Source organism: Chelonia mydas, chromosome 3, assembly GCF_015237465.2.
Source record: "Chelonia mydas isolate rCheMyd1 chromosome 3, rCheMyd1.pri.v2, whole genome shotgun sequence".
NCBI lineage: Eukaryota > Metazoa > Chordata > Testudines > Cheloniidae > Chelonia > Chelonia mydas.
Window position 1 is genome coordinate 44,803,725 of NC_057851.1, and position 25,911 is coordinate 44,829,635.

The following is a 25,911-nucleotide window of genomic DNA, read 5'->3' on the forward strand; positions in this document are numbered from 1 at the left end:
AGTTTTAAAGCATTACTTATGAACATCTGGAAAAGCGGTTGTCAAATTTTCTTGTATTACAAATCACTGTTTAATATAGAGCTTCAGAGTGCAGATCATTACTTATTTAGAGATCCTCACATGAACTAAGCCTCCTATTCCTGTGATGGCTATAGCTACTGCTTACATTAAGGTAATATTAGGGAACTATAAAGAAGACGAGATGACGTTATCTGCTAGGACAGTGTTCTCTTCTCCACCTTCTTTGGGGTTGTCTTCTGTAGGCTGTCCTTTACTTTAGTGTGAGGTACTTATGAGCCTAATAGGGTTCTGCAGTGAGTGTTGAGACTGCAATATATTCCCTGTGTGCCACAGAGGAATCTGTGGAGCAGCCTCAGTAGATGTACACCCTCTATTCCCAGCCAGTCCTGATGCTTCCTGTCCCCCGCAGACTGGTACGTGCAGCCCATGCACAGCTGAGTTATGAACTGTGTAGCAGGCACACACCTAGGCAGGCAGAAAAATCTTCATTCTTCACACAGACAAACGGCACTGTTTCCGCTGCTGGGCATGGTCTGCACCCACAGAGATGAGAGCAGAATCTGCCACTTAGGGGAATTGTTTCCTTTTGCTCTCTTGCAGTGCTAATTTCATTGCCTGGATATGGGCCCCATTAAATCAGCTTGGTCCTTACATTTGGCTACAGTAGTAAAGGATATTTGAATGGTGTTCTTCCCAGTCCTCTAATTGAGGACCATTTGAACATTCAAACTTGACTGCAACAGCATTTCAGTAGCTGATGTATGCCACTAAATATAAACCACTTTTGTTAGTCAGAAAGGCATCTTTTAAATAGTAACCTTTTTTTTACATATTTAAATATGCCTAATGCTGAAATGTCTGCTCAGTCACTACACTGAAAATTAAATGCAAAAATGTATATTAATGGGATGTGACCACAAACATCAGGAAATGGAAAAATAAGTTTCTTATGGCAGCATTAAATGGGCAACGTTGCATATATTTTGCTTTTTAGGCTTTCTGCATGGCCAAGTTAATATTGCTAAATTAACATTAATTTTTCACTCACTGATATGTCTTAATATTTAATTTACTTGGCGTTGCATGGACCTAGGCACTGCATTCAGCTCCCTTTTTGTTTTTAAATGAAATAGGCAAAATGTGCGTTACAAGATGAAAAGTCAACATTTTTCAAACAGAATGTTCATTCAAGTTGACATTTCATTTTGAAAATGTCATCTTGAAACAAAATGTCAAAACAGTTTGTTTTGAAAATGTCACAGCAATTCCATCCCCGCTTTTTTTTCATCCAAAACTATTTGCTGAATTTGACCTGAATTCATGAATACTTTCAGAGCCCCCGAAAATGCATTTTTTGGCAAAAATTTTATCTGCCAAATTTTTTTTGGCCCAGCTTTATAGCAGACACCACTGTGATCTAGTCACTCGTGTGTGACAAAAAACCACTATCAGGGTAGAGTACCACATGTATATATTTACACAGTGTCTGTCCACATATGCACTGAGGATGATTTTTTTTTTTTTTTTAAATATGGCCTTAGCCAACCTTCCCTTCTGCTCTCATAAGGGCACCCTCAGAGGAATTGCTGTCTGTGGAGGGGAATGTGAATTGCGAAGGGAAAATGCACGCTGCGTGAACGTGGTTTTATATAAAATTAACTGTTATGCTTTTTGATAAAAAGAGAAATTGTACCATAGATACAATATTTTCATAAGTGAATACCTTTACAAGTGGCCAAAAATTTTCATATTTTGAAATTTTAAAGATTTTTTTTGAAATGTTGACAAGAAAAGGAGAAAGCTGCCAATAGTGCTGTGTTAATAAAATTTGCTTTCACTCACACTTGTCCAGTCCCACTGACCTTTATGTAGATGCACAGGTCTAAAAGAGTGCCCAGTTTGGGTCTGTGCTTATCTTTGGTGAATCATTTCACTCATGTGTGCTCCTTTCAGATATTTTACCATGAAAGAAGAGCGCGTGGCCCAAAGTATATTCTTTCAGATGCAACAGCTCTGAACTGCTATTTCAGAATGCAGCAGGAGATTCTAGTTGGAGAAGGGCTGATTTAGCCCCAGGGCCAGATTAAGGCAGGGGCTTTAGGGGCTGCAGTCCAGGGCCCAGCTCAAGGCAGGCAGCGATCTCCAACTCCACACCGCTAAAAGTCCTGCGGCACAGCGGGGCGCTCAGGTAGGCTGCCTGCCTGCTGTGGCCCCACGCCGCTTCCAGAAGCGGCTGGCTGCTCGCTCGTCTCTGCGGTCCCTGGTGGGGTGGGGCAGAGGGTGGTGGCTCTGCATGCTGCCCCCACCCCCAGCACTGTCCCCACAGCTCCCATTGGCCGGTTCCTGGCCAATGGGATCTATGGGGACAGTGCTTGCGGGTGCGGGTGGCGTACAGAGACACTCTGTCCCCCTCCTCCCACGGGTCACAGAGATGTGCTAGCAGCCAGCCGCTTCCTGGAGGAGCATGGGGCTATGGCAGGCACCCTGCCTGAACTCTACTGAGCCGCCTGTGGTAAGCGCATCCCAGCCGCAGCCTGCACCTCGCACCCCAGCCCACTGCCCCAGATCAGATCCCCTCCTGCACCCAAACTCCCTCCCAGATCCTGCGTCCCCTCCTGCTCCAAACTCCCTCCCAGAGCCCACACCTCTCACCCTCTCCTACACCCCAAAACTCTGCACCAGCCCGGAGCTCCCTCCTACACCCAAATTTCCTCCCACACTCTGCACCCAACCCCCTGCCCCACCCCACTCCTGCTCCAAACTCCCTCCCAGGAAAAAGACTTGTATACAGGGGCCCCACAAAATCTAATAGAGCCAGGCCTACAGGAGAGTTAATCCGGCCCTGTTTAGCCCTCCCATGGACAAGAATGGCTCAGATACAGCAGCATAAGTACAGAGGGTGAGTTTTACACACATATATATATATTCAAAATGTGAGAAGAGTCAGAAGAATTGATCTTATTAACCTAGCTTTACCTGTCTAAAAGATTCAAATAGCATAACACATGCTAAATCACATTAGATGCTTATCTGATAGTGTCTAGAATACATTTACCATTATCCTATCTTATACCCTGCTTTTGAATATATTAAAGGGTGCTATGAATATATTGTTCATACTGTATTTTCTAAAGCTGCATGCATAATTCGCTGCCAGCTACCTATGGGTGCCACGTTTAATTCATTGTGCTAATGAAGTACTTCAGGAAATGCACTCTGCACATTGCAACTGGCAAAGAAATTTTTTTTTAGCATTTTATCTGAACAGCACCTTGGCATGAAAATCCTCATGGCAAAGCACAAGTCTTTGCTTCTGGCGAAAAGCCAGGCAGGAGTCTTGCTATGCTAATGACTGAAAATAATCAGACATTTGCAGGCAAATGAGAAGTATTTCTAATATTTTCTCAGCTGCTCATTTTGCAGCTACTTTATTTTATCCTTGTTTGCACTTTCCTTTTTTCGGATGAGGCTTTCATTTTAGGTACCTCTCTACCTTCAGCGTATTTGACAAATCACAGAGCACTGCTATCTGCTACTGATATTCAGTTTGTGCAAGTTCAAATTATTGATCATTCCACCCATCTGCTTATGTTAAAGTGGCCTTGTGACTCAGAAGTAGAGCGTTGCAAATATATATGGGGATATTTCTTCAAATTTTATAACAATCTGCTTTGACTTTATGTTCAGTTTCCAACATATCATATATATCTCATATTATATGTTATATATATCTAATATCTCTCATACGTATCATGATATAATATGATATATCTCATATTTCATATTTGCTTTTACTTTTACGTTCGGTTTCCAATATGTCATATATATCATATCTCATATTTAATTACCAGTAGGATAATTGCAAAAACAGCATATTGAAAGGAAGTAATGGTGTAAGCAAATTTCAGATTCTTAGCCTGATGAGTTAGTCATCCAATCAGGAAATAGAAACATACTGTGTGACATACCCAATCAAAACGAGCTGAATTTCAGATTTCATACACTCACAATGAACTGCCTGTGAACAAGCTATGGACCAAGAATTAGTGATAGAGATTTTTTTACCATTTAAAAGAATTAATATATTTGAAGAAAAATCACAATCTGTTCAGACAGTCCACTAATAAAAAGGTATCTAGATTTGTAAAACAATTATATAAGAACTCTTCACCCTGATCTGCTCAGAGGTCATTCCTTCGTTAAAAAGAAAAAAAAATCCCAGTAGCTATGGCATCAGTAAAAACTAAATATGTTAATGTAGTAAATATTTTGTATGGTATTTAGAAGGTTATATGCCTAACACCATCCTCCATAGTAATTAGTCAACTTCTTAAAGAAGGTGAGGAATATAAGAATGAAACAGTAAAAACAAAATGAATAAATTTTTCTTCACTGTTGGAGAACCCCAGTGTGGAATATAAAAGACTAATTACTACTTCTAATTACAAAGAAGTTTAATTCTTGCCTTCAATATATTTGAACCTAGCTCTCTAGAAACATAGCTCTCAGATTTAAATCTCAGAGTAGGCAGGAACACAGCAAAAGGTAATTCCTTTAAACATAAGTAAAAATAAGTTAGAGGAAGATGGCACCTTGGCAGACTATATACTAGAATAAAGAGAGTGTATGTGAATGTATGGGAAAGTAGGGACTTGCACTGTTGGTGCAAAGGTAAATTCTCTTAGGTATTTTTAAAGATTCATTTAAATTAATGAAGTTGTTAACAATGGCAACTGACCTTATTACATCTGAAAATCCTAGCTCTTATCATGCATTCAAACAGGAAATGAATTGTGTGTGCCTAGTCCAGGCTGGAATCTGGTAGTTACAATCCATAAAGCTACAAACACCAGAAAGTGCAAATTTTTATGCCAGAAATTGCACCCATCATTGTCTTCATAGGGTGAGACCTCACTCCATCTGCACAGCAGTGTCTTCTCAGCCTGGGCATCTTTTAAGGAGTTATCATTTTGGTGGGATTGTTTGGAGGCAACCTAGCTTCTGTAAACTATATGGCAAGTGTCCAGAGCAGACCATCCTGCAAACAGGATCTAGAGGCGGTAGTCAATCTTTTTGGCTATTCCTGATGAATAAGTCTCCCATAGGTACAGATTTGATTCTGCAAACATCCTAAATCTCTGTGAGGAGTTTGAGAATGTGGAGAGTCACGCACATTGGACCCTCTCTTTATTTATGGTGCCCATAATCACCACGGCTCTGGGATTTCTGGCAACAGGATCCTGTCAGGGGCCAACCCAGGGTTCAGCCAGTCTTCCAGCTCCATTGGGCAGCTTCTGTATGTTTTTCTCAGGAAGGTTAATAAATCTATTGACTTCTCCTGAGACTAACACCACCAATAGCAGATCACAATAAACCTAGAACATTGCCCCCTTCCTGTCACCCTTGAGTGCTGTAATTCTTATTCCACTAGGCTGTCATCAAGTGGATCTTTGATCTATAGACTAGTACAGACTTGTTTAAAGCTGATGGGTGTGCTATGTACCCTTCTTTCAGGCTAAATGGAAGAAGCAATTAAATGCCCCATTATGTAGTGATAAATAAAAAGGAATTCACTGAAAAATATACCTGCTTTCAATAATCCATTTTTCTTCCTAATGGAAATAATCCTGCAGGGCCCTGTATATTGGCCAAAGGGACAATATGCTAATGAATATTGGCAATATTCTCACTAGCTGATTTTCCAAGAGAAGCTTTGTCAGTTGTCTAGCTGAATATTTGTGTGTCACGAGGACTTATACTTTTTGTTCTTTTTTTAAAATCAGTGATTTACCAACATGGGGCCCCCGGCTTCCGCCACCTGACGGGTGCGTCGGGGATAGCCCCTGCATCCATCCCCGGTAGAAGCCACAGGACAGGGGAAACCTCGGCAGCACCCCCCAACCCCATCCCTGGAAGAAGCCATGGGATGGGGGGCACCCCCCCCGCCCCCGCAGTGGCCTCCACTAGCCTGTGCCTGGTAGAAGCCATGGGACAGGGCGGAAGCCGCCCAGCAGCCCCCCGACATGGTCCCGGGCAGAAGCCATGGGATGGGGAAGCCCCTCCCAGTGGCTTCCCCCACCACATCCTGAGCAGAAACTGCAGGGCAGGGAAGCCCTCCCAGCTGCTCCCCCCCCCTTTCCTGGCAGAGGAAGCCCCCAGTACCACAACCCATCTCCGGCAGAAGCCATGGGGCAGCAGGGGAAGCCCCCGTGCCTGACCCCACTCTCTGGCAGAAGCACCAGGCAGGTGAGATGGGAGAATCCCCAGTGCTCCAATCCTGGTCCCCTGCAGAAGCGCAGTGGGTGGTAGGGAAAGCGGCATTAGCCAGACCCCCACTGCGGCCCAGGGACTGGAGGAGCTTTCACTCCTTGCTGTAGCCCCGGGGCCGCGGCACCGGAACAGAGCTTCTGTGGTCTTGGGGCCGCAGTGGCGGTGGGGGAGAGGGCAGAAAGGAGCAAATAGGTTGTGGGGGGGGACTCTGGGTGGAACAGGGCAGGGCCCCGAGGAAGTGTCAAAAAGAGGTGGGGCTGTGGGCAGGGCCATAGGTGAAAGGGGCAGAATGGGAGCGGTACCGCAGGTTGAAGGGGTGGCGAGGGGCCCTCTACTTGCTCTGGCCCAGGGCCCCAGGAAACCTTAATCCACCTCTGGAGCTAGTAAATAATGTATAGAATACTTCCTTTTATGAAATGAAGTAGGGTGCTATTGCCTGTGGAACATGCCTGCTGTCAGCAGCTTTGGAAACCTGTATTTTTGTGGCCCCAAGAAATTATTCTGAAACAGTAGCACTTTGTATAGGTCACTAGTGAGCTGGTTATATTCCCTGGCATCTTTTCCTAGGTTGTATATTTACAGAGACAGAAATTGTATGTATGGCAGGAGATTGCTGCCACACACAGTCACCCTACTGTTAAAGCATTTTTGCAGTCCCTTAGAAGTAACAGATTTGGGTTTCATTTCTTTTCCTTTTTTAAACTGTCACTTTTATAAGTAACCACTTTAAGCATTCTCCCACGGTGGGAGGGAACTTGTTTTCATATTCACGCCATATAATTTTGTGGTAACCCTGCTGCATGCATCCACACAAGCATGCACATCAATCAGACTGTAGGTGCTGTTGCCTGGAGGATTTGGATGGTGAGGTGAGGGGGAACAAGCTCTGTATGCTAAATGCTGTATGTATTGTCTATACATTCTGGGAGCTATTTCTTTGGTCACATTGAAGATGTAAGTGTTAGCAACCATTGGAATTCATGACATGTTTGTGCTGGAAATGTGCGAGGTTGGGATAGCTGAGTGAGGATATAAGGATATATTAAAAGGCTAAACATGAAACACTTAGTGAGCTGTGACAATTTGCTTTGGTAATTAAATTATGTAAGAAGTTCCTTAGCAATTATATCACATATGAGCATTAAATGTTATAGCCCACAGCACCCATCTGGAGCAAGGCATCGGTCTGTCCCTTCCAGCTGTGCCAGAGGTCTACAGGGCAAGACTTCCCTCGATATGCTACTCAGGCCATTGTACAGGAAATTAACTGTACCTATAATCACCAACTACAGAATTAAAAGCTCTTCCAGTTATTTACTCACAAATAAATACAGATTCTGGGGTGGTGCTAGCTGCTGCCTGGTTACAGTTGATGCTAACTTCTCCTTAGACACTTGTCCGCCACCAGCTTTCACAAGGAGAACCAAATCTCGCCCTGAACTTTCACATGCCATCTCTCATGCCATCTTAGAATTTTCTGGAAAACTCAGAGGAAATCCAAAAATGAGTTTTTGAAAGCTGTGGTGTTTAAATGGTTTTCCTACTGTTGATTTTTTTTAACACTTTCTAATGGGGGCAGTTGGGGAAAAAGGGAACTCCTCATACCTCCAAAATCGTTAGGCTCACTTGAACACCTCTGCACTCTCGTGATCCTTGGTTGCTGGAGCAGCTCCTTGTGGTTGTGAGCAGGTAGCACAACTTAGAGCAGCCCTGAAGCACCTCTATGTTGCTCTTCAGGAGCTCTTCGGGCACAGAAAGCTCAGGCCTGAGGATCTGGCCCCTTAACTTTGTCCCATAATAGAGAGCCTCTAAGCTACCTAAAGAAACAAACCATAAACCCAGACGTACCAATGTGTACCCTGCACACATACTGGTGTGTCACCATAGCATGTCCCATGCCTCTCTATCATCCAATCCAAGTAACTACTGAACACCATCACAATAGCCAGTCTTTAAATTCAAGAGTTCAATACTCAGCTAGCTAGCAAGAAGGTTCTCATGACTCTCACAGGTTGTTTCAGAAACAGGTGTTGGATGCACTTTCTGGCTGTTAAGGAGAGGCAGAGTATCATAGTGGAACTGGTACAATATTGTGTTTACCTTGGAAATTAAGTGACGTTGGTTTGTGAGAGTGTAGCAGGGCCATCACCCCACTCTGGCCCTGAAAGGGTTAAGAGCTAGCCCTTGGAGAGGGCTGGGGCTGAGAGCCAATAAGAAAAGGCTGGAAGGCAACCAATCAGGGCCAGGCTGGGCCCTATAAAAGAGCTGCCGGGCCAGAAAGCAAACAGCTTCTCTCTAGCCTTGGAGGCAGAAAGGCCTAGTTGCCTTGGAGCATAGGGTAGCTGAAGCAGTGCAGTGGTGGGGAAGGGTAATAGGAGCTCCAGCCTGGCAACTCCCTAGGCTGAGGCCTTGTTTGAGGCCTAAGGAGGTACTGGGACTGCAGAGGTGCAGCCTGGGAAGAGGCAGAGGCAGCTAGTCCAACCCCCTTGCCAATGATGAATGGTCATTACAGACTGCAGAGAAAGGGGGGTAGATGACGACCCCAGAGAAAGGGGGCTAGATGATGACTGGCAGTAGCCCCTGAGGCAAGGTGGGTATAGGGGGTTGGGGTTCCCCTGGGAGGGGAGGCCCAGAGTGTGGGGTACTGCTGTGGGCAGAACCCCAAGGTAAAGGGGCAATGGGGTCTGGGAGGGGTACAGGGCCTGAGGCAGGAGAGACACTGGCTGGCAGGAGGTGTTCCGGGGCTGGAAAAGAGCTAATTCCCAGATGACTAGCAGGAGGCGCTGTGGCGGTAAGCGTTCAGTCTGCTACAGAGAGCTTAGCTTGTCTGATTAGCATTGTCTGGAGAAGGTCCAGAGTGTACTGTGATCTCCACTGAGAGCTCAAGATCTGTGCTGTTCTTGCCACGCAGGCCAAACACAAGTGTTATTTTGTTTCTTGGGCCATTTCTGTGGAATCATTTACTTTAACTGGCTTATTCGTGTCTTTGTGGTTTTGCAACTGCTTTGCTTTATGCTACAGGTAGCTGTCACTTTGGGTTATCACTGAGTGTAATGGGCAACTCTCAGGAAACAGTAACTGACAGAAGCTGGTACGTTCACTGACATGATGCCAGCTGCTTACCTAGGATGGAAGCTCCCAGGAGTGGCTGTGCGCAGGGCAGTCGCTGCTGGCTGCCTCCCTGGAAGCACAGAGGGTTTCCATTACTGTGTTTGATGTGTTACATTAAACAGCAGATTACTGATCTCTGGCCAGTACGTGGCTGACTGCCCCTTGTCCCACAGAGCCATATCGAGGGTGAGGAGAGGGCTTAGTAGATGCTGCTTGCTAAGAACAGAATCAGCTCAATTTCTTGCAGCTTGCTCCACGCTGTGCACTTCCTGACAGTGGATGGGAGCTTTCATCATGATAGAGCCATGGCCATCTGCTGTTTTATCCATTGTGCATTAGCCTATATCTTAGACATGTTTCTGAATTGGGGTGCAACAAATATTTAAGTGATGCTAAAATGTTTACTTGTGTAGATGTCTGGCTTGCTTACAGACCCTGTCCATCACAGATGTGTAGCCATGATGCTATGTGGTGTAGTGGATAGGACACACAGTTGGGAATAGGATCCAGATATCCTGATTCCCATCTCTTCAACTGACCTACTGTGTGTAATCTTGAACAATGCCCTTCACCTCTCTTTCCTCTCCCACCCTTTGCTATCTGGTCTGTTTAGACTATAAGCTCTTCAGAGCAGGGATTGTCTCACTGTATATTTGCAGTGTCTCCATAATGGGACCCCAATCTCAGACAGGCCCTCTAAGCGTTAATGTAATACAAAAAATGATCTGACTAGGGACACTTACCCTTCACACAACTCCTGCTGTTGGTGGCATTTCTTGTGTATCATCTGAACAGTTAATTTCATATGCACTGGAAAAATTTCTTTTAATATAGGTCATGGTTGTGTGCTACCAATACAGTCTGCTTAAGTTCCATACAGTTGTCAGGATATACAGCTGTATATCCACGTTTTCAGAATATCCATCTATTCATTTTGTGCATTTTGGCTCATCTGCAGAGTAACATAGACATGATCATCCTGCTTAATATATTGTTTTCAAATGATATGGCTGTTAATGCACCAGTAATATTTTGGCCTATGCACACATCTACAAAGGCAGCTTTGTACATTGAAGCATGGAGCCCTAAGCATTTACTCTCCAGTGATCTGTCATAACACATTGTGGCTTTCGTTTAAATGCAGCTTTCTGGAGGGAAGACAAAGCAGTTTGATTAACCGTTGATTTCTATGATTTATTACATGCTCTGTCTGATTTCATTTAAGTAAAAGCTCAGTCTAGCCATAACACATACAGCACTAGTCACACACAGCTTCACAAAGCATTTCTCAACAAGAACGTACATCTTTGAGTAAATAGAATGAAGTACACCCCAACAGAAAAACAATAAAGACACAAACTGTGCGCACGCCGCCAGGGACACAGCGGGGATGGATCGTCAGGAGAGGTCACAGACTGCTCAGTGTTCACAGGATCGTTAGGCAGCCATCTTTCACACGCTCTCCCTAGAGAGGTCGGGAACTTGAGTCTTGTCTTGAAGCTCTGATTGGCTAGTGACATGGCATGAGGAGTAAGGATGGAACTTAGTGCTTCAGACACTTTTCAGTGTAAGGGAAGCTAACTTTTTATTTTGCTATTCTGTGTTCATTTGTGTGATTAAAAGTGACTTTGTATCTTGGTTTCATTCCTGCTTCCGTTCCCCCTCCTTGCATTTGGAACTCCTTCCCTCATGGTGGCTGTGATTCACCATCTAGCCTTTTCAGGAAGACACTTAAACACACGTTAAGTCCCATTGGCTTCAATGGCCTTTGAGCAAGTGCTTAAGTGCTTTGATCAATAGAAATGGTTTTAAGCACGTTCTAAACATTCTGATCAGCTGGAGCCATTGTGCTCCAGCTACTCTCCTTAAACTGCAACACTTCTCTGAATAACCACTGGTTAGGCTCAATAGAGCAAAGAATTCATAACTGAACAATTGAAAGGGGAAATTATACCACTGCTTTGGGATGTCATCACTATCTAAAGTATTGAGTCCTGTTATGTCAAAGGTGCAGCTTCACTGCTATTGTTGTTTGAGCCAGGTTTGATCTAGCAGGTTCAAATAATAGCCAAGAAGCTGCAGCAGCAACAAGCCTACCCCAGACCTTCACTGCTATTGGCAGAGATAGCTAGATCAAAGCTAGGTTGGGTATGTCTACACATGCTGCAGTCACAGCTCTGATTGCAGTGTAGACATACCCTGAGTCTCAAAATGCAGAAAATATTCTAATCCAAAGTGAAACCTCCCCAGAGTTCAAATTCAGTGTAGTGGTTTAATTCCTCTCTCTTATTGTGACTCCTATGGTACAAAGTAGCACAACTAAGGGCTAATCTACACTACAAAGGCTTTGCCACTATAGCTATATGGGTATAGCTATAGCAGAGGTCCCTAATGGAGACTCAGCTTATAGTGAGACAAGAAGTTATTTTGCCTGTATAGTTAAACTACCTCCCCAAATGACACATGCTACACTGTCAAAAGGACTCTTGCCAGTATTAGCTGCTTCTACAGTGGGGATGTTGCTAGCATAGCTATGTTGATTAGGGGGTGTGATTTTGACAATCGTTATAGTGTAGACCTGGCTTGAGCGGCTAGCAAAGGATTGGTTGTATTAGTCACAGAGCAGATCCAAAAATTGAGGTAAAAAAGCAACAGCTCACCAAAGAGAAACTCAGCATGTACATAATATAGCATGTAATGACTGAATTCCACAGACCAGAGGAGTGTAATGGCAAAGCTCAGTTTCTTTCCCTATCGGTACTGACAGGGATTATATTTGAGGATGATACGGGACCAACAAATCACTTATATAGGAAGAAGCTCTAGAAGTTTAACAATTGACAGTATATATAATTGCTAGCCAGTGCAATGCTTTCAAAGGCAAAGTAAAATTACCAAGTTAAAGTATCAGCATTCTGTTCTACCTCAAACTGGTTTTTAGTACATGAAACTTCACTGTCTCACAAGCTAAACAGTTAGGAAGGCTGTATCTGTCTTTTTTACTGCTCATATAAGCAGAAACTACTGAAAGCCAAGACATTTTTCAAAAAAGTGTGTAAGGCCTTAAGTTTTCCTTTCTTAACTTCATGGCTTCCCTGACTAGGAGATAGATATATAGATATAGTTATAGCTTATGATACAGAAAGTTCCCCTTAAATAAGGCATGCTAAGGGGTTATGACACTGGTGCAGACATATTAACATCAACAGCAAAATGAAGCATTTGAGTTGCGTAGACTATGGATACCCATAGCTGCTTTTGTTCACTGGGAGTGTAGAAGCTTGTCACTAGTAAAGAATAATATCAGGATGAACAACCTACCGGTTTCCTTGGCGCTAAAGGTACTGGGAATGAAATTCAGTCCTGTTCTTGGTAAGATCTGCTTACCGTCCAATGTGTACTCAAAGTACCACACTAAGGGCTGTTAGTGGGACGGTGAAAGAGTAAGGAACACTGTGTTGTGCATCCATTGAATAGCTTGGTTTCTTGAAGGCTAACTTGGAAAAGTTCCTAGGTAATATAGCTCTGCCTCTATAATGTAGTCTGCAGAGGGTCAAGCTGAATGAGAACAAATTGAGCATTAGTGGATAACTGTGACAGACTCTGTGGTCGTCCCTTTGCCCACTCAGCACCCACATAAAATGTATTTGTTTGCCTACCAGGCTAATGTGAATTAATGCTCTGCAACTTTATATGTAGCTATCAATTAAACTGAAAAACAAGCCAGATGCTTTCTTGGGGACCCACAGGGGAAACAGTGAATAGTACATTTTAAGAACCAACATAATGTTCTTACTCCTTCTAAAATTGGTGACCCATAACTTTGACAAAAGGCTTAGTTCAACTGCAGCCTTCCATTCTGACCTGATTTTGTTAGGGTACTAGGTGGGAAGATATCTGAGGGTAATCTACGTACAGGTCTAGCTTTGAACATAGGAATTGCCTCAGTGGATCAGAGACAGGGTTCTTCTAATTACATATTATCTATAATCCTCTTATCATTTGTTTACCTTAGAAAAGAAGCAAATAAGAGGGGACCTCATAAGAAGTATATAAATCAACAATCAGTTTTTTACAGTCCTTCATGTGAGACTTTCATTGCCCTTAATCAGTATTCTCATCACCCTTCTGTGAACTCTCTCTCATTCTACAATATCTTTTTTAAATGGGGCAACCAGTATTGCACACAATAAATTCCAGATGAGGCAGCACCATTGATTTTATATAAAGGCATTAAAATATTTTCTGTATTTTCCATCTCATTCCCTATGTATCCTAAACTCCCCTTTGTTTTTCTGACTGCAGCTGCATATTCAATCGAGGTCTTCATTGAACTTTAAGCACAAAGCAAGTGACAGTTTGGGGCATGGTTTGTTTTTTTTAAACCCTTCATCTCATGCAAATGTCTAATCTCACTGTCTAAACTACTCTTACTCTGTGGCCAAGGGACTAGAAGGGGAAGAAGTAATTCCTTTATTGTTCTCTTATCCTTCAAAGGCAACTAATAGCAAGATCCTCACTTCCAATAAGTTAAGACCAACCATGTTGAGTTCCATGTGCATGTTAAGTATTTTAAGCTCTGGCCCATCTGTTTACTTTTGATAAAACCTATTTATTAAATTAACTACTGGAAAAGGTGACAATACATTAGATAGGATTTGTCATGCCAATGATATGTGATGTGACAATTCTTTCAAGTGCACCATTTACTTTTTGGAAAGAACTGAAGCAAATGCCAGTATTTCAATGTACCGGATGTTATAAGAAATGTAAATCTTAACAATCATCCTTATTCCCTTCCCCTTCATTTGAGACACAAGCCACATATTAAGTTAATTGATTTTCTAAAAAGGATCCCTGGCATATTTAATAACATAACAACTGGCATATTTAATAACTATTGCCACAGGTGGTGGTGGTTTTTATTTATTGTACTCATGTAGGTCTGCCGAGTCCTAGTGGTGGATCAAGATTCCATTGAACCAGCCTTATTCTTTCTCTTCACATATTGTCATCTTCTGTTAGGCTAAGTCTAAATTCAACTATAAGTTTGGGGGAGGGATAGCTCAGTGGTTTGAGCATTGGCCTGCTAAAGCCAGGGTTGTGAGTTCAATCCTTGAGAGGGCCATTTAGGGATCTGGGGCCAAAATTGGAGATTGGCCCTGCTTTGAGCAAGGGGTTGGACTAGATGACCTCCTGAGGTCCCTTCCAACCTTGATATTCTATGATTTTTGTAAGGCAGAATCTGACATTTTATTTATTTTAAAATACTGCACACAGCTATCATGCTATGAAACAAATAACAAAATGCAGATCATTTTGCACTTGAGATTTTACCTGGACTATGTTTTCTTCATTCCAGTTCCAACTTTACAATCTTCCATTTGTATTGTACAAACTATCAGTGCTCAGAAAACTATCTTTGAAAATCCTTTATTGTTTCTATTTAAGCTCCTAGGCTACAAAATGTTGCACTTTTTTGGCCATCTGACTGCAGTAACAAAAGCAATAGTTCTCAAACCGCAGGTTGTGACCCCAAAGTGGTTCATGACCCCATTTTAATTGGGTTGCCAGGGTTGGCATTAGACTTGTTGGGGCCCTGGGCCAAAGCCAAAGCCCAAACCCCCCTGCCCAGGGCAGTGAGGCTCGGGCTTTGACTTCGGTCCCCCCTGCCTGGGGTGATGGTGCTTGGGCAAGCTCAGGCTTCGGTCTCCCCTCCTGGAGTCGTGTAGTAATTTTTGTTGTCAGAAGGTGGTCGCAGTGCAATGAAGTTTGAGAACCCCTGAACTAAAGGAATGTCTAATAGCATCTGAGTGAGCCTGTCTTAGCAAGGAAAACAGATGTAGTTTCACAAGTGTGAACATTTTACTGTATGTTTAAACTTGCCCATATCCTACTCTGCATTCACCTAGATCTCTTTCATTTCTTTCTTTTCATTCTGAGCCCACATACAAAGCTGAACAAATTCAGGCATGATTAAAAGAAAAAGTCATGATTTTCTCAGGATATTGTTAGTGAATTGGGCCCTGTAAAACTAAAAGTTTCAAAATAGAACTAAGTAAATTCATGGCGGATAGGTCCATCAATGGCCATTAGCCAGGATGGGCAGGGATAGTGTCTCTAGCCTCTGTTTGCCAGAAGCTGGGGATGAGCAACAGGGGATGGATCACTTGATGATTACATGTTCTGTTCGTTCCCTCTGGGGCACCTGGCATTGGCCACTGTTGGAAGACAGGATACTAGATGGACCTGTGGTCTGACCCAGTATGGCCATTCTTCTGTTCTTACGTTCTTAAAGGAGTGGAAGCCCCTTTCCCCTGTCCTTTTGGTTTGTACTCCATACATAGAGAGAGATAGGAAGACATGGGGCATTTCATGTACAGTATATTAATGTATTTAGGGTTCAAAGACACTTGTCAGGTAGGGAAATTCTACGAATCCCACTTGCAGATGGGTAGCAGACTTTGGCCTGGTCTGCACTTAAAAGTTAGGTCAATATAGCTATGGATGTGGAAAATTCACACCCTTGAGGGCCGTGGTTAAATCAACCTAACCCCTAGAGGAGACATGGCTAGATCGATGGAAGAATTCTGCCATTGTCCGAGCTACCGCTGCTCAGAGAAATGGATTACTAATAGTGATGGAAAAACCCCTTCCGTCACTGTGGGAAGCATCTGCACTATGGTGCCACAGCAACACAGTCACTGTAGTGATTAGTTCAAGTTCACACAGGTAGGTTAGCATGATTGGAAACTGCATCTAAATATTCTGAGTCGCAATGCAGTGCCTTAAACACAATCTGATCTGCCCACCAGTACCTCCTCTCAGAGGTGGTGATAGGAGGTCAGCTGAGCTTCTGAACTGCACTCCATCATGAATTAAGAGCGGTAGAAGAAGGAAGCCACTGAGGGAACAAAGGTTGGCTGGCTAAAGGGAATGAAGCATTTAGAGGAGCCAAGACAGGAGTCAGAGTTGGAAGGGAGCGAGAGTACTCTGCTCTCAGGCCCATATTACAACCCAATCTCTTCATTCATCTTTGAACAGTGTTGGCGCAAAGTTCTAAGTACTCAAACTAGCTTTTGGATCTAAATGTTGTGTCAGGACCCCTTTATTTCCATTAAATTTTGGTGCAGTAATCTGAAAAATCTGCTGCAGATTTAGCTATAATTTTAAAATTTGAGGCGCTCAGAGAATTCAGTATGAAGTTTAACAACCATTTCATAGTCCCTTGTGCTGAAATTCCATTTATTTTTAACCTGCCCCCACATTATCAATTTTCAATGGGTCACAGCTTTTTATTCTGAAAGTAAAGAGCTGCATTGTAGAAGTTGCTGGAGGATTGAAGACCTGCATCGGGAGCAGCTGTGGCTTTTGGTTCCCAGGAAGGTGTGGGAAGTTTGTGTTTGTGACACCGAAAAGACAGTGGTGTATACATGTAACATCGACGGACCCCCAATCATCATTGGGTGGGATTGGACTTGGGGCCTCTGGAGCTTAGTGTATGAGCTAAAAGCCAACTGGCTGTTAGCTAAGTCTGTAGAGCACACTCAATAGCTCTCGCTCTCTCTAAGTGGTCTCAGTGCCACTAGATGGGACAGACCACCACACCCAGGAGGTGTGTAGGTTACATACTTTCCCTAGCTGAGGAAGCGCGTCCCAAGCTTCAGACTGCCCAGTTGAAATCCTGGATGAGCTTCCACTTGTAACACCGTTAGACCCTGGTTGTTGGCAGGTGGGATCAAACCTGGGGTCTCTGGAGCTTAGTGCATGAGCTACCACGTGAGCTAAAAGCTCTCTCTCTCTCTCCCTCCCCCACGATGGGACAGAACACCACACCCAGGAGGTGTGTGGGTTACATATAGTTTTGCAAAATATGACAACAAAGAGCTACCCCACTATACCCCATCTCAACATCTGCCTCTTCATCTTGAAGTGATGGCTAAACAATTTAATTTGATTCAATTAAATATGATCAGCAGAGGGATCATTAATGCTGCTGATATTTAGATTGTCAACATTAGGGTGAATAGGGCCAGTTCACACCTCTCTTAGAACTATTATTTCAGGCTACCTGAAGATTTACGAAGGCATTATGACACCATTCACTTGGATCACATTTTGAAGCCTTTCTGCAAAACCATAAATGGCCTAATCTACTTCAAACCAGCTTGAGTCAATCCTTGGTGTCTATTCTCCCAGCCAGCCATGTTTCCTCAGTAGAATAGAGGTAGATAATATTGGGAAACAGGTGTATTTAAGTTCTGGATGACCTCACCTTTGTTACTGCACATTTAGGTAACATGGGATGTTCCATAAACACTACATTGACAATAACCAAATAGACTAGAGGAGAGACTGTCTGCATGTCTGGGGAAGAAATAATATTTAAGACAAAACCACAACAAAATATCAGATGTCTACATGATCCATAATCTATTTAAATAAAATGCCCACCTACTGTTCCTTTAGAACAGCTAGTGGATAGTGAAACTCATCTGACCACTGTGATTTACTGGTCTTTCTGTAGTTTTTGAGTCCCCAATTCAAGCAAGCTGCCTTATCCAGGGCACTTAATTTCAATTGGATTTGGGGCCTAACTGCCTTAGCTGCCTTTAAAAATCCTAGCCTTCGTTTTCGTAGGGCTTCATGGAAAAATGAGAAGTTACTGGTAGCGTCTGGCTGTCGTTCTAATTTATTCTGCAACCCGAGAGTGCTGAAAAACTGATCATTTACCTTCAGAAATTACCTAGAGGGTCACACATACTTAGACAACGCTAATAAGATGCCATGTGCATAGAAAAACTATTTTATCATTCACTTTAACGCTCAATTTGGAATGTACTTCTCTATTTGCAGGGTTTATGTACCCACTAGCAGCATTTCCGTATGGGAATTCATTATTAAATGAGGCAAACCACTGAATTCCACAGAAAGATCATCAAAACAAGCAATTTAAGTGTTTATCATGTTGGTGTCCCAAAATGTAATAACAGTGAGCAGGATTACATTTATTTATTTATCCTTTCTAGGTGCTGTATGATGTAGAAAGGTACAGTCACTGTTTGGAAAAACTTAAAATCTAATGCTCCAGTCTTGTTATCATGTCTGCAATGGTGGACCCCAGAGACCAGCCAGCATCCCACTTCAGTGGGATTCTGGACAGCACAGGGGTCAGTCCATGCACATCTGGTTGCAGGATTTGGGGCCCAGGAGCTTGATCTTTCACTGCTGGTTTCTGTGGGAATAAAGCTGATCCTTAAATAGCTTTTTACAGCCTAATAGTTTTAGATGTAACTGTCAAGGCTTGTCCTACAAGGTGTCTGGGAAATCTCAGTTTATCCTTTTGCATGGCTTTTTTATTTTACATCATTGATACGAGAAGATTTAAAAGGTAGACAGAAATTGAATTATTTAGGGCTCAAAGGCTTTCCACTGAGAAAGCAGAGAAAAATCTGTCCCTGGTGCTAAGGACTGGTATTTGGACATGAGAGTAGTAGCCAGATTTGATTAATAAAATGCAAGGTGACTTGAATGAAAGAGAGCAATTTGGCATTAATTCATTAAATTAAAGTCTCGTCTGTTGTTCAAGTTGGGCTAATTAGTAGATCAGAGGGATGATCTGTATTCAGGTTCCATAGTTTTTCTCCATTCTGTTATAGCGTCTATTTATATGGAGTATTGTTGCCTTCTTTTGTTTGACCATCTTTTTCCTCTTCTCTTTTTGTGAGCTTGAATCCTTGGTTCACAATGTAGGCAGGCAGAATAAATATCTAAGCCAGCAGCTCTCTAATTGGGTTGTGGTTATAAATAGCAATGACAATATTATCTGATGCACAACCATGCCAGTTAAAGGTTTATTGAAATGTGTTACTAATGGCTACAGATTAATACAAAATATAATTCTCAATATTTGAGGAGCTGGAGAAGATTCGTAAAGACTCGAGCTTTGGAGTAGGTTATTTAGGAGAGGGCAGTTTTTTCTCCTACCATCACCTTAGAGTCTGAGCAACTAGATACCCACATAGGCATGGCTTCCAGACCTCCGGCCAGTGACTTTCTTTAATAAACACACCTTTAGAAAGTCAGCATAAACCCTCTAAGGCCCTGCTTCTGTCACTGATAGTTCACTGGCAGACTGCTGATCACACACAAATTCCCAATGAAGTTGATGGAGTGGGGGCAGGCATAGCACTCCTCCTGGATGCTATCAGTTGTAGGACTGGAATCCAATCCATGAGGATTCCCACCAAATCATGTAAAAAATGCATATATTTGGCTCTCCTTGGGGATTGTTTGAGCATCTCTACAAATTCTACGAGGAGTCCTTGTGGCACCTTAGACTAACAAATGTATTTGGGCATAAGTTTTTGTGGGCTAGAACCCCCTTCATCAGATGCATGGAGTAGAAAATACAGTAGAAGGTATACACCGTACATGAAAAGATGGGAGTTGCCTTACCAAGTGTGGGGTCAGTGCTAATGAGACAATTCAATTAACAGTAGAATACCATGGAAGGAAAAATCACTTTTGTAGTGCTAATGCGGGTGGTCCATTTCAAACAGTTGACAAGAAGGTGTTGAGTAACAGTATGGGGAAATTAGTTTTTGTAATGATCTATCCACTCCCAGCCTTTATTCAGGCCTAATTTGATGGTGTCCAGTTTGCAAATTAATTCCAGTTCTGCAGTTTCTAACTGGAGGCTGTTTTAGAAGGTTTTTGGTTGTTAAAGAATTGCCATTTTTAAGTCTATTATTGAGTGTCCAGGGAGATTGAAGTGTTCTTGAATTGAATGTTTTTGAATGTCATAATTCCTGATGTCAGATTTGTGTCCATTTTATTCTTTTGCATCTGATGAAGTGGGTTCTAGCTCATGAAAGCTTATGCCCAAATAAATGTGTTAGTTTCTAAGGTGCCACAAGGACTCCTCATTGTTTTTGCTGATACAGACTAACACAGCTACCACTCTGAAACCTGTCTTCAAATTCTAATGTACTTGGCAGAACTTTCTTCCATCACAAGGAGCATAAGAAGAGTTATGCAAATTGTTTGAAAAGTTTTGTTCATTACAGAGACAAGCGATTTCTGGCAGCTTAAATGCTTCTCATCCATATTTCATGGAATGATTTTATGACTTTTTTAATCTGTGGAAAAATGGGCATACAGCATTACATTAAATAGGGGGAAAGCAAGATAAAGCAACTCTTTTGCATTAGGTGACTTAACTTTTTTACTAGTCAGGAAAAGATGTACATCTGGAAATAAACTGTTACGTAGTATTAATGCTTTTAAGTCTTATCTGAAAATACAAGCACACAAATAAAAATAGCAGTGTACTTAAACCATGGTGCCAGATTTAGATGCTTGGTGTGGTAAGCACATGACAGAATTGTTTCATGTATTTTTCCTGTGATGAACTCTACATTACCCAGAAATGGAAGTCAAAGAGGGCCATCAGCAAGAGAATAGGAAGATGGTGAGGAAGATTCCTAATACAAATCATGTGAGAGACTGGAGTATAAAAATGAGAAATAGTTTTAAGACTCTAGGAAAAATCTGGTATCCCTGGAAAGACCTTATGTCATACACACAAAGAGGAAGCATAGTCCAGCAGGCAGAATGCAACTCTGATTCAGGAGACATAGGTTCTAGTTTTGGTTCTGCCACTGACCTGTTGTATGACCTTGGGCATGTCACTTCACCTTCTGTGCTACTTCTTTAATTCCCATCCTTGATCTGCCCTGTCTGTTTAGAGTGTAAGCTATTCTAGGCAGGGATTGTGTTTGTACAGTGTCTTGCACCATGGGGCTCTAGGCATTCTGTACAATGGTAACACGCTGCTGGGGATACCTAGAGCAGTTAGCCACTGTGATACCTCACTAACTCAATAAGAGTGAGTTTGCTGGCAACAAGACGGTGTGTCAGCTCCCTGCCACACCAATCTGTCTTCCTCACTAGCATATTCCTGAAAGCTCTCCCAGTCCAGATTTTGGCCAAAAGGTAATCATCAGTGAACAGAGCCCTTACCACTGGACGTTCACAGAAGATAATAAGTTCGCTGCTCTGTTAAAGAGTCAGTACATCATAGCTTACTAATGTAGCGGGGCAAATACAGGGCCGAATTTCCAAGTAGGCACATGCCTTAAGTTTAAAAAAAAAAAAAGACACAAACAGGAATACGCATTTCATTCAGTACAGTGTATTTACCAGCCATTAAACAAAAGGAAATTTAATGCATTTCTAGCTAGATTACGTACTAACTTAAGAGTTTGAGACTGCATTCCTGATCTGTTCCCAGCAAAAGCACACAAGACCCTTTGTTCCCCCCCCCCCCATCCTGATTTGAAAGTATCTTGTCCCCTGTCATAAATATAAAGCGAAGGGTAACCACCTTTCTGTATACAGAGCTATAAAATACCTCCTGGCCAGAGGCAAAACCCTTTAACCTGTAAAGGGTTAAGAAGCTAAGATAACCTCGCTGGCACCTGACCAAAATGACCAATGAGGAGACAAGATACTTTCAAAGCTGGAGTGCAGGGGGGAGGGGGGGGAGGAACAAAGGGTGGGTCTGTCTGTGTGATACTTTTGCTGGGAACAGATCAGGAATGCTCTTCAGAACTTCTGTTAAGTTAGTAAGTAATCTAGTAAGAAATGCATTAGATTTCCTTTTGTTAAATGCCTGGTAAAATAGGTTATGCTGAATGAATGGAATGTATATTCCTGTTTTTGTGTCTTTTTGTAACTTAAGGTTTTGCCTAGAGGGATTCTCTGTTTTGAATCTGATTACCCTGTAAGGTATTTACCATCCTGATTTTACAGAGGTGATTCTTTTACTTCAATTAAAATTCTTTTAAGAACCTGATTGCTTTTTCATTGTTCTTATGTTCCCTTGGGTCTGTGCTCACCTATGCAAATTGGTGAGGATTTTTATCAAGCCTTCCCCAGGAAAGGGGGTGTAGGGCTTGGGGGGGATATTTTGGGGGAAGAAGTCTCCAAGTGGGCTCTTTCCCTGTTCTTTGTTTAACATGCTTGGTGGTGGCAGCATAGGGTTCAAGGACAAGGCAAAGTTTGTACCTTGGGGAAGCTTTTAACCTAAGCTGGTAAGAATAAGCTTAGGGGGTCTTTCATGCAGGTCCCCACAACTGTACCCTAGAGTTCAGAGTGGGGAAGGAACCTTGCCATCTCCTCATTGGTCATTTTGGTTAGGTGCCAAAGAGGTTCTCTTAGCTTCTTAACCCTTTACAGGTGAAAGGGTTTTGCCTCTGGCCAGGAGGGATTTTATAGCACTGTATACAGAGAGGTTCCCTTTATTTTTATGACTATTTTGAAATGTGCTAGACAAACATGGACTTTTGGGACAATACGTATTAAGTGGGCTTCCTGGGGAATCCCTGGATAGTGAGTAATGTGACAACCATGTCATGCCAAAAAACAAAACACCCAACCTTTTTGAAGCTACACCCTGAGAGGAACATTGACTGGTGATTATCTGCTCTCAGAGATTGGAGATCAAAAGCCCAAACTATAAAGAAAAGGCCACTCTACCCAGCTTTCCTTCTGGTTCCCAATCTAAAGACTGATATGAATGTCTAACCACAAGAAAAACCCATTTGTGGGGTTTGAAGGACTGACACCTACCAGAGCCCTTCGTTGGAGTTGTGGGTGACCTTTGAACTTTTGAGCATGTGTGTAAGTTCTTTCTTTGTTTTATATGTATATGCTTTCTCTGTGTGGCTTTTACCTTAAGAATAAATAGGCGTTCTTAAAAGGAGCTGTGTGATGATTTGTAACTTCTGGCAATACACTGTTCATAGCTCTCAGAGAAAAAGCAAAGCACAGACTCTGGCTTTTAGGCAGACTGGCTTGATGGGAACCTCGCAATGTAAGGCAGAGAGCTGTGCAGCTTTCAAAACCCCAGTCAAAAGGCTGTGAGATACATGTCCCCTCCCAAAAGAGGGGATGTCTGGGAGCTGGAAACCTTTAAGTGGGTGCTCTTGAGACCACAGAAGGGGAAATACAGGTGCACTTAACCTGAAACTGTGACACACACCTTCCTAGTGGGTACTCCTCAAAGGAACCACAGAGATACTCTTGGGAAAGGTGTATCTTAATTTGCTATATCCTGTTTGCTAAACTCACATTTATCCCCAAATGTGTTTAGGCAAGTACTTCTAGAGATCCTAACCTCTGGACTATAGCAACAATGGCTTCAGAGTCTCCAGACACCATTTCTTAGCCTGCTTATGGTCCAGGGTGGGGACATTATAGAGTGGAAACTTTGGATGGAGTGATTTATATAGACAGTTTGCTGAGCCAATGAGGTGCTAGGACTGCTCAGTGGCAGGAGATGGGCTGCTGCAGAGACAAAGGGGTTAGTTTTGGTTTCACTTTGGGGCTGTTTGACTGTTGACCGAGTTTGGAGCTGAGAGAGGAGCAGCACAGTCTGCGGAGTCTCAAATCAACTCCCACTCACTGCACACAGAGATTTTGAACTATTGTGGGATTTAGTATGTGATCAGGGAGACAGAGAACCAGCCCAGTGCTGGCTACCTACAGCCAGCCGAGACCTGCACAAAAGTATCTTTTTTTTAAATTAAAAAATGAAAATGTTCACAATATTTTGAATGAAAGAAAAAACTTTCTCTCAATTTGCTTTTACAAAACATTCTTACCATTTTTGTCCAGCTCTGTTCACAGCCTGCTATACCAATATATAAATGTTAAATTGCTTTTGGGAATTTTGAGTAGAGGATAATCCATTTTGATAAAGTAATTATTTTCGCACATTATTTCTCATCAGCTTTGCCCTCTTAAGTATAAGGCAGAATGGATCTAAGACAGTTTAGAGACTGTTAATGTTAGTGTGATGTACACCACCTTCTGGCTGCCTGAGTATACATGTTAAACCAACTAAGGCTTTGTCTACACTAGCACTTTTGTTGGCAAAACTTTTGTCAGGCAGAGGTGTCGGGGGGGAAAAAACAAAAGTGCTGGTGTGGACAGTGCTATGTTGGCAAGAGAGGCTCATTGGGGGTGATTTAATTACGCCAGCAGGAAAGCGCTCTCCCACCAGCAAAGAGTGGCTATGCAGGAGACCTTACAGCAGTAAGTGTCGCTGTAAGGGCCGTAGTGGAGACATAACCCATGTTTACATTTACGGCTTATGAACACTTAAAACTCTATAGTTCTTCAATGAAGAGGCTATGCCAACAGGAGGGGATCTCCCATCAGTGTAGGTACTCTACCTCCCAGAGAGGCAGCAGCTAGCTGGCAGGAGAATTCTCCCAGTCACATGGAGTTAGGTCAGTTTAACTGCATTGCTTGGGGGGGGGGTGGATTTTTCACACCTCTGAGCGACCTAGTTATATTGACCTAATTTACAACTATAAACCAGGCCTTAAAATGCTACAGCAGCATAGCTACAGTGCTGTAACGCTGCTGTAGCACTTCAGTGTAGACAATACCTACCCCAAGAGGAGGGGTGTCGGTTCTCCCATTGGTGTAGGTAATCCACTTCCCCGAGAGGCAGCAGCTAAGTCAACAGAAGAATTCATCAACTGAGCACTGTCTACACCAGGGGTGGGCAAACTTTGTGGCCCTCGGGCCACATCTGGGTTGGGAAATTGTATGCAGGGCCATGAATTTTGGGCTGGGGCAGGGGATTGGGGTGCAGGAGAGGTGCAGCAGGAGGCTCAAGGTAGGAGGTTAGGGGACTCAAGGCAGGGGGGTTGGGATGTGGGGTGCAGGGAGGGGTTTGGGGTGCAGGCTCCAGCCTGGCACCACTTACCTTGAGCAGCTCCAGGGTAGCAGCAGTGTGCAGTGGGGCTAAGGTAGGCTCCCTGCATGCCCTGGCCGCGTGCCACTCACGGAAGTGGCTCCTGGGTGTAGGGTGGGGCAGGTGGCTCCACTGCATGCTGCCCTCACCTGCAGATATCACCCCTGAAGTTCCCATTGGCCATGGTTCCCCATCCCCAGCCAATGGGACCTGCTGGGGGCAGTGCCTGCAGGCGAGGGCAGTGCATGGAGCCCTCTGCCCTCCCCTCCCCTAGGGGCCGCAGGGACATGGTGCCGGCTGGTTCCGGGAGTGGTGCAGGGCCAGGGCAGGCAGGGAGCCTGCCTTAGCCCTGCTGTGCCACGGGGCTGGCAATTGATGGCAATTGAAAACCCTGATGGCTGGATCCGGCTCGCGGGCCGTAGTTTGCCCTCCCCTGCTCTAAACCCAGGGTTAGGTCAGTATATCTACGTCTTTCAGGAATGTGGATGAGAGCTGAACCTATACTGATGTAAGTTTCCAGTGTAGACCAGCCATTAGAATCTCTCTGAGTTGCCTTAGACCAACTGATTTAGACTCACTTGATCTTACCAACATGAAACTCGCACCCACTCTTTGCCATCATTGCTGAGCAATGCAGTTATATTGACCTAACCTCCGGTGTAGACAGTACTATGCCAACAGGAGAGCTTCTCCCATCGACATAGCGACTACCTCTCACGGAGGTGGATTACGCCGAT

At 43.3% G+C, this 25,911-nt stretch overlaps 1 long non-coding RNA gene across 1 annotated transcript in view; it reads left to right on the top strand.

The window, feature by feature from the left end:
- LOC122464958 overlaps positions 1-25,911 on the top strand; it is an 82,217-nt gene that overhangs the window by 49,790 nt on the left and 6,516 nt on the right. The gene's annotated exons all lie outside the window — the stretch shown is intronic.